The 9,056-nt window shown below is 34.7% G+C and overlaps 6 non-coding genes and 1 pseudogene across 6 annotated transcripts; all 7 read left to right on the top strand.

The window, feature by feature from the left end:
* Positions 1 to 1,907: 1,907 nt before the first annotated feature.
* On the top strand, positions 1,908 to 2,047 carry LOC117121474 (annotated as a pseudogene).
* A 905-nt stretch (positions 2,048 to 2,952) lies between these two features.
* On the top strand, positions 2,953 to 3,145 carry LOC117121472. The gene has a single exon (XR_004447566.1). It is a non-coding gene; the product is annotated as a U2 spliceosomal RNA (small nuclear RNA).
* Positions 3,146 to 3,742: 597 nt separating this feature from the next.
* Positions 3,743 to 3,935, top strand: LOC117121477. The gene has a single exon (XR_004447569.1). It is a non-coding gene; the product is annotated as a U2 spliceosomal RNA (small nuclear RNA).
* Positions 3,936 to 4,995: 1,060 nt separating this feature from the next.
* On the top strand, positions 4,996 to 5,181 carry LOC117121471. Its single transcript, XR_004447565.1, has one exon. It is a non-coding gene; the product is annotated as a U2 spliceosomal RNA (small nuclear RNA).
* A 561-nt stretch (positions 5,182 to 5,742) lies between these two features.
* On the top strand, positions 5,743 to 5,935 carry LOC117121465. Its single transcript, XR_004447559.1, has one exon. It is a non-coding gene; the product is annotated as a U2 spliceosomal RNA (small nuclear RNA).
* Positions 5,936 to 7,068: 1,133 nt separating this feature from the next.
* On the top strand, positions 7,069 to 7,263 carry LOC117121469. Its single transcript, XR_004447563.1, has one exon. It is a non-coding gene; the product is annotated as a U2 spliceosomal RNA (small nuclear RNA).
* A 625-nt stretch (positions 7,264 to 7,888) lies between these two features.
* Positions 7,889 to 8,081, top strand: LOC117121475. Its single transcript, XR_004447568.1, has one exon. It is a non-coding gene; the product is annotated as a U2 spliceosomal RNA (small nuclear RNA).
* Positions 8,082 to 9,056: the final 975 nt, after the last annotated feature.

The following is a 9,056-nucleotide window of genomic DNA, read 5'->3' as shown; positions in this document are numbered from 1 at the left end:
AAAATACTTATACTGTACTGGTTTGTATTTTCTCCCCAACGAACTGTGGTTTATATCCTGACGGGGGAGGGGGAAGCTTTTTCATGAGTTTTTACTGTACACAAGAACTTGCTATGTTTTCTTCAGTGCAAGTCAAATACATTGAAGCACAGAATAAGAGTTCAAGCCACGTGGAGTTGCACTGCAATCTTTATAGAAAGTTTACCATCATAATTGTTTTTGATGGAAGAAGCTTGCCATCCCAAATATCCAATCTTCTGTTGGGTGTGGGCTTGCTTTTAATTCAAGATTTATTTGTTGATCATACAGAAGTAAAAGAAAAACATTGTTCGAAACCCCCCTTTTTTCTACTATACATACAAAACATTAGGCCTACTGTCTAAAATCTGTTTCTAAAATAATAAATACCAATATAATGTGTAGACCTATCTGTAGACCTATCTGGCCATAAGTGTTGTCAACCTTCAATGTCTAAACATACCTGTTTCGCACTTGACGCATGACACAGAACAAGCATTGGTATGCAAGTGTACTTCATAGATATATCGCCATCAATAACACGAGTAAAATAATTTTTGCTGATTTTTAAAATTAATCTGTTTCCTTTTTTTCAACTTATATTTAAATTAAGATATTTCTGTGTTTTACGGTCATTATAATTGATTTAACATAATTCAATTCAAATTTCCAATTACTGTATTCGAAAATTCGGTAGCTACCGTACACCCAGCATATCTGTAGATCCGTGTATCAATACCAGCAACTAAATGACATCATCAACACTCAAAATAACGTCCACGTGTTCCGGATGCCGACTTGACTTTCGTTAATAGCTTTAGCAAGTACATGCCTCTATTTAAGACCACTTTCAGGACCAAAGTTTTTTATTTTTTTTTTATTTTAATGGTTTTAGCAACTTTGGTCCACAATTAGAAAAGTAATCATTATAGAGATAAAACAGATTGGTGCTCATCCGGGACCAGAGAAATGTCTTTAATTGGAGGGGTTTTAATTGCAGGGTGAACGGTATATTATTATGCATATCAGAACTGAAGATAATTGACAGCTTTGCTATACTCCGTCTTCTGTTTCAAGCCAGTTTTAAATTTAGAATAACGAACGTTGCCATTAATACTGTCAGTAACTTTGCATAAATCTCATATCATTATTCGATAGGATAGTTCTTCCATTTCTCATTACCATGTCAAACGCATCTAAGATGCCAATGATAGTGACCATTTGTTTCTGCTTATCTAATATTACCTTATATTATTAAAGTGGAAATTTTATCAATAACAGTGTTCCAAGGACAGATTTTTTTTAAATTTTTAGAACATTTAACATAAATATGAGAGTAGGGCTGCCGAGAGCAGATAAGAAAGTACAGTATAAACTGTCCATTCAGTAAATTATACAACTTTGTGTTAGGCCCAATAAAAATGATTATTAGTTTATCACCCTATCTGGGCTGTCGTTGTGGAATGATGTGAACATGTAGGCCTATCTACCAAGAAGCGCCTCTTTACGGCTGCTAGGTAGTCACGGACCACGCCCATACGCAATTCAGCACAATGACGCTGCAAGTTATGGGTTATTCTCCTACCTTTACATTTACCCTTTAGTAAAGTGATAAGGGAGGGAGGCTTTTTATTTTTTAATTTGCTAAAGCCAAATATCAACCTTGGGGTTGTTTGCTGGTGCATTGATATTCTAAGTAAAATAAATGATTAAGATAGGCCTAATACAAATATCTATTTTTTTTTAAAATTTTTTTTTTGGCTAAGATCATGTGTAATACGGTATCTGTTCTTTTCAGTTGAAACTGCATTTCCAACACCAATGTTTTAGCGTGCTGTTCTTTTATATTAATATGCATTAGTATTTGCGTTACGGCATCGTTTCTCGGCATCGCTTCTCGGCATTTTGGCTAAGATCATGTGTAATACCTGTTCTTTTCAGCTTAATATCTGAAATGCTTCTCATTGAGTAGCTTCGGACTTTTAAAAAATATATCTTTAAATAAACAGAATCGAAATAACTACCATTAACATCATAATATAGTTTACGTGTATATTGCTTAAAGCGATTGAGAGGGTTGTCTAGTGCTGTAAAAAACACTAAACTAACCCGCTAGTTCATAACTCACAAAATCTCTAGTGATGCTGCAAACTGCGAAATGCGATTGAGATTCAGGCAGTAATTATGTACCTGAAAATACCCTAAAATATAACTATCTTATCTTATTAAATTATTAAAGAAAGAAAACATAAAGATTCAATAAGACAAAAAATTGTGAGCAGGGCTCCATCGGGTGAGTTTTTTGCGATCTCTTGAACAAACCAAACGCTAGAAGACCGAATGGAGTTTTGGTGAGGAATCTGCAAAATTTCCCATTGTGCGCTTAGGTCTTCATTCCCTCAATATAGTGACTTGTATGACAAGCGAAGGTTACGTTTTGGCTTATACGGTGCAAGTAATTCTTGAAATAAGCAGAGCAATATCCATTTTAAAACATTTATTAACCGTTGTAACATCCTGAAACAATTTCCTGCGAAATAGAAAGCCAATAAGACCTTACAAAAATTATGAAATGGTAGTTCCTTCAAGAATCGAGTCGATTCGAATTATCTTTACCTGTCCTACGCACGTCTGCTACCTGAATTTTGCTAAGTGGTTAAAAATGTCAAAATATAACATGAATTATTTATTTTTAAAAAAATAAATCGTTAGAGGATGTTGAGGAATGGTAGAGGTATCAACTATCATCTGAAAACGTGTCCCTCCAACAAATTAAACAACTTTGGGTTAAGTCTTTAAATATTCTATTTCATTATGTTTTAGCATGTTATTTAAATACACGTCTTTTACGATAATCAGTAGTGAGCATTTCCAACACCAATATTATAGCATGCAGTTCTTTTATACTAATAGCATTGAAATTCGTGTTACAGTATCGCTTCTCGGCCTTTTGGCTAAGATCATGTCTACTATCTGTTCTTTTCAGCTTAATATCTGAAACGCTGCACATTGAGTAGCTTCGAATATTAAACTGATTTTTTAACTTAAGCTATGGAACATGAGCTTGCTCCGTCCTGGCCACGGGTTGACCTAGTATTGCAGTACAGTCAGGACCAGGCCACATCCTCTACAGAGGAAAATATGTCTTTAAAAAAAACAGAATCGAAATAACAACAATTAATATTTATATAGTTTACATGTATATTGCTCAAAGCGACTGGGATTAAGGGTAAGAATAGGTAACTGGAAAAAAACCCAAGAAATAAAAAAATAAAATATATTTACAGAATTGGTCATGATACAACTAATTGCATGCCATGTGCCTCGATAATTTCGTATGTGATTCGAGTCGATTCACATTTTAACCTTACATGTGTCCTACTCGCTCGCATCTGATACCTGAATTCACTGCCCAAGAAACATTTGAAAACTTCACATAAAATAATTATATGAAGTCGGGAGAGGGGTGGGGGATGTTGAGTAAAGGTAGAATTATATGTCGCTTTCCCTTCGGAATTATCAACTATCATCTGAAAATATATCCCTCCAATAAATTACACAATTTTGTGTTAGTCTTTAAAATATTCTATTACATAAGTTTTTTTAACACATTATTTAAATACACGTATTTTACGATAAGAATTAGGCCTAATGAGCATTTCCAACACCAATATTCTAGCGTGCTGTTCTTTTATATTAAAAGCATGGTTATTGGTGTTGCGGCATCGCTTCTCGGCCTTTTGGCTAAGATCATGTGAAATATCTGTTCTTTTCAGCTTAATATCTGAAACGCTGCTCATTGAGTAGCTTCGAATATTAAACTGATTTTTGAACTTAGGCTATGGAACAGGAGCTTGCTCCGTCCTGGCCACGGGTTGACCTGGTATTGCAGTACATTCAGGATCAGCCCATCCTCTACAGAGGAAAATATATCTTTAAAAAACAAAATCGAAATAGCAACCATTAACAACTAGGCCTCTATACTTTACGTATACACTCTCGTATACAGAGTAAAATATATCTTTAAAAAAATATATAGGCCTATCTTTTAAAAAAGCAGAATCAAAATAACAACCATTAACATCATAATATAGTTTACGTGTATATTGCTCAAAGCGATTGAGAGGGTAGTCCAGTGCTGTACATCTAGAAAACACTAAACCCGCTAGTTCATAACTCACAAAATCTCTAGATGCTGGAAACTGCGAAATGCGATTGAGATCCAGGCAGTAATTATATACCTGAAAATACCCTTAAATACAACTATCTTATCCTATTAAATCATTAAAGAAAGAGAACATAAAGATTCAATAAGACAAACAATTGTGAGCAGGGTTCCATCGGGTGAGTTTTTTGCGATCTCTTGAACAAACCAAACGCTGGAAGACCGAATGGAGTTTTGGTGCGGAATCTGCAAAATCTCCCATTGTGCGCTTAGGTCTTCATTCCCTCAATAGTGACTTGTATGACGAGCGAAGGTTACGTTTTGGCTTATACGGTGCAAGTATTTCTTGCAAATAAGCAGAGCAATATCAATTTTAAAACATTTATTAACCGTTGTAAAATCCTGAAACAATTTCCTGCGAAATATAAAGCCAATAAGACCTTACAAAAATTGTGAAATGGTAGTTCCTTCAAGAATCGAGTCGATTCGAATTATCTTTACCTGTCCTACGCACGTCTGCTACATGAATTTTTCTAAGTGGTTATGTCAAAATATAACATGAATTATTTATTTAAAAAAAAAATCGTTAGAGGATGTTGAAGAATGGTAGAGGTATCAACTATCATCTGAAAACATGTCCCTCCAACAAATTACACAACTTTGGGTTAAGTCTTTAAATATTCTATTTCATTATGTTTTAGCATGTTATTTAAATACACGTCTGTTACAATAATAAGTAGTGAGCATTTCCAACTCCAATATTATAGCATGCAGTTCTTTTATATTAATGGCATTGAAATTCGTATTACGGCATCGCTTCTCGGCCTTTTGGCTAAGATCATGTGTAATATCTGTTCTTTTCAGCTTAATATCTGAAACGCTGCTCATTGAGTAGCTTCGAGTATTAAACTGAACTTGGGTTATGGAACACGAGCTTGCTCCGTCCTGGCCACGGGTTGACCTGGTATTGCAGTACATTCAGGAGCAGCCCACATCCTCTACAGAGGAAAATATGTCTTTAAAAAAACAGAATCGAAATAACCACAATTAATATCTATATAGTTTACAATTGCTCAAAGCTACTGGGATTAAGGGTAGTAATAGGTAACTGGAAAAATACCCAAGAAATAAATAAATAAAATATATTTACAGAATTGGTGATACAACTAATTGCAGGCCATGTGCCTCGATAATTTCGTACGAGATTCGAGTCGATTCACATTTTAACCTTACATTGTGTCCTACTCGCATCTGATACCTGAATTCACTGCCCAAGAAACATTTGAAAACTACACATAAAATAATTATATGAAGTCGGCGGGGGGGGGGGGATGTTGAGCCCTTCGGAATTATCAACTATCATCTGAAAATATGTCCCTCCAATAAATTACACAACTTTGTGTCAGTCTTTAAAATATTCTATTATATAAGTTTTTTTTTATCATATTATTTAAATACACGTATTTTACGATAAGAATTAGGCCTAATGAGCATTTCCAACACCAATATTCTAGCGTGCTGTTCTTTTATATTAAAAGCATGGTTATTGGTGTTGCAGCATCGCTTCTCGGCCTTTTGGCTAAGATCATGTGTAATATCTGTTCTTTTCAGCTTAATATCTGAAACGCTGCTCATTGAGTAGCTTTGAATATTAAACTGATTTTTGAACTCAGGCTATGAAATAGGAGCTTGCTCCGTCCTGGCAACGGGTTTACCTGGTATTGCAGTACATTCAGGATCAGCCCATCCTCTACATAGGAAAATATATCTTTAAAAAACAGAATCGAAATAGCAACCACTAACATCTTGGCCTACATACCGTACTTTACGTATACACTCTCGTATACAGAGTGAAATATGTCTTTAAAAAATATATAGGCCTATCTTTTAAAAAAGCAGAATCAAAATAACAACCATTAACATCATAATATAGTTTACGTGTATATTGCTCAAAGCGATTGAGAGGGTAGTCCAGTGCTGTACATCTAGAAAACACTAAACCCGCTAGTTCATAACTCACAAAATCTCTTGTGATGCTGGAAACTGCGAAATGCGATTGAGATTCAGGCAGTAATTATGTACCTGAAAATACCCTAAAATATAGCTATCTTATCCTATTAAATCAATAAAGAAAGAAAGCATAAAGATTCAATAAGACAAACAATTGTGAGCAGGGCTCCATCGGGTGAGTTTTCTTCGATCTCTTGAACAAACCAAACGCTGGAAGACCGAATGGAGTTTTGGTGCGGAATCTGCAAAATCTCCCATTGTGCGCTTAGGTCTTCATTCCCTCAATACGGTGACTTGTATGACGAGCGAAGGTTTCGTTTTGGCTTATACGGTGCAAGTAACAATATCCATTTTAAAACATTTATTAACCGTTGTAAAATCCTGAAACAATTTTCTGCGAAATAGAAAGCCAATAAGACCTTACAAAAATTGTGAAATGGCAGTTCCTTCAAGAATCGAGTCGATTCGAATTATCTTAACCTGTCCTACGCACGTCTGCTACCTGAATTTTGCTAAGTGGTTATGTCAAAATATAACATGGATTACCTTTTCGAATTTTCTGAATATTTTACTGTATTGTTATGATAAAAAAAAAAAAGCGAAATAAATGAATTGAAATGAACATGAATTATTTATTTTAAAAAAATCGTTAGAGGATGTTGAAAAAAGGTAGAGGTATCAACTATCATCTGAAAACGTGTCCCTCCAACAAATTACACAACTTTGGGTTAAGTCTTTAAATATTCTATTTCATTATGTTTTAGCATGTTATTTAAATACACGTCTTTTACGATAATAAGTAGTGAGCATTTCCAACACCAATATTATAGCATGCGGTTCTTTTATATTAAAAGCATGGTTATTGGTGTTGCGGCATCGCTTCTCGGCCTTTTGGCAAAGATTATGTGTAATATCTGTTCTTTTCAGCTTAATATCTGAAACGCTACTCATTGAGTAGCTTCGAATATTAAACTGATTTTTTTTAACTTAAGCTATGGAACAGGAGCTTGCTCCGTCCTAACCACGGGTTGACCTGGTATTGCAGTACATTCAGGACCAGCCCATCCTCTACAGAGGAAAATATGTCTTTAAAAAAAACAGAATCGAAATAACAACAATTGATATCTATATAGTTTACATGTATATTGCTCAAAGCGACTGGGATTAAGGGTAGTAATAGGTAACTGGAAAAAACCCAAGAAATGGGATTAAGGGTAGTAATAGGTAACTGGAAAAAAACCCAAGAAATAAATAAATAAAATATATTTACAGAATTGGTGATACAACTAATTGCAGGCCATGTGCCTCGATAATTTCGTACGAGATTCGAGTCGATTCACATTTTAACCTTACATTGTGTCCTACTCGCATCTGATACCTGAATTCACTGCCCAAGAAACATTTGAAAACTACACATAAAATAATTATATGAAGTCGGGGGTGGGGGATGTTGAGTAAAGGTAGAATTATATGTCGCTTTCCCTTCGGGATTCTCAACTATCATCTGAAAATATGTCCCTCCAATAAATTACACAACTTTGTGTTAGTCTTTAAAATATTCTATTACATAAATTTTTTTAAACATATTATTTAAATACACGTTACGATAAGAATTAGGCCTAATGAGCATTTCCAACACCAATATTCTAGCGTGCTGTTCTTTTATATTAAAAGCATGGTTATTGGTGTTGCGGCATCGCTTCTCGGCCTTTTGGCTAAGATCATGTGTAATATCTGTTCTTTTCAGCTTAATATCTGAAACGCTGTTCATTGAGTAGCTTTGACTATTAAACTGATTTTTGAACTCAGGCTATGGAATAGGAGCTTGCTCCGTCCTGGCCACGGGTTGACCTGGTATTGCAGTACATTCAGGATCAGCCCATCCTCTACAGAGGAAAATATGTCTTTAAAAAACAGAATCGAAATAGCAACCATTTAACATCTAGGCCTCTATACTTTACGTATACACTCTCGTATACAGAGTGAAATATGTCTTTAAAAAATATATAGGCCTATCTTTTAAAAAAGCAGAATCAAAATAGCAACCATTAACATCATAATATAGTTTACGTGTATATTGCTCAAAGCGATTGAGAGGGTAGTCCAGTGCTGTACATCTAGAAAACACTAAACCCGCTAGTTCATAACTCACAAAATCTCTAGATACTGGAAACTGTGGTTGAGATTCGGGCAGTTATTATTTACCTGAAAATACAACTATCTTACCCTATTATATCATTAAAGAAAGAAAACATAAAGATTCAATAAGACAAACAATTGTGAGCAGGGTTCCATCGGGTGAGTTTTTTGCGATCTCTTGGAACAAACCAAACGCTAGAAGACCGAATGAGTTTTGGTGCGGATCTGCAAAATCTCCCATTGCGCGCTTAAGTCTTCATTCCCTCAATAGTGACTTGTATGCCAAGCGAGGGTTACGTTTTGTCTTATACGGTGCAAGTATTTCTTGCAAATAAGCAGAGCAATATCCATTTTAAAACATTTATTAACCGTTGTAAAATCCTGAAGCAATTTTCTGCGAAATAGAAAGCTAATAACACCTTACAAAACTTATGAAATGGTAGTTCCTTTAAGAATCCAGTCGATTCGAATTATCTTTACCTGTCCTACGCACGTCTGCTACCTGAATTTTGCTAAGTGGTTAAAAATGTCAAAATATAACATGAATTATTTATTTTTAAAAAAAAATCGTTAGAGGATGTTGAGGAAAGGTAGAGGTATCAACTATCATCTGAAAACGTGTCCCTCCAACAAATTACACAACTTTGGGTTAAGTCTTTAAATATTCTATTTCATTATGTTTTAGCATGTTATTTAAATACACGTCTTTTACGATAATAAGTAG

The sequence above is a fragment of the Anneissia japonica genome, unplaced genomic scaffold (assembly GCF_011630105.1).
Source record: "Anneissia japonica isolate Jap-2015-1 unplaced genomic scaffold, ASM1163010v1 scaffold41793_len627382_cov181, whole genome shotgun sequence".
Classification (NCBI taxonomy): Eukaryota; Metazoa; Echinodermata; class Crinoidea; order Comatulida; family Comatulidae; genus Anneissia; species Anneissia japonica.
This window is presented reverse-complemented; position numbering and strand designations above follow the sequence as displayed.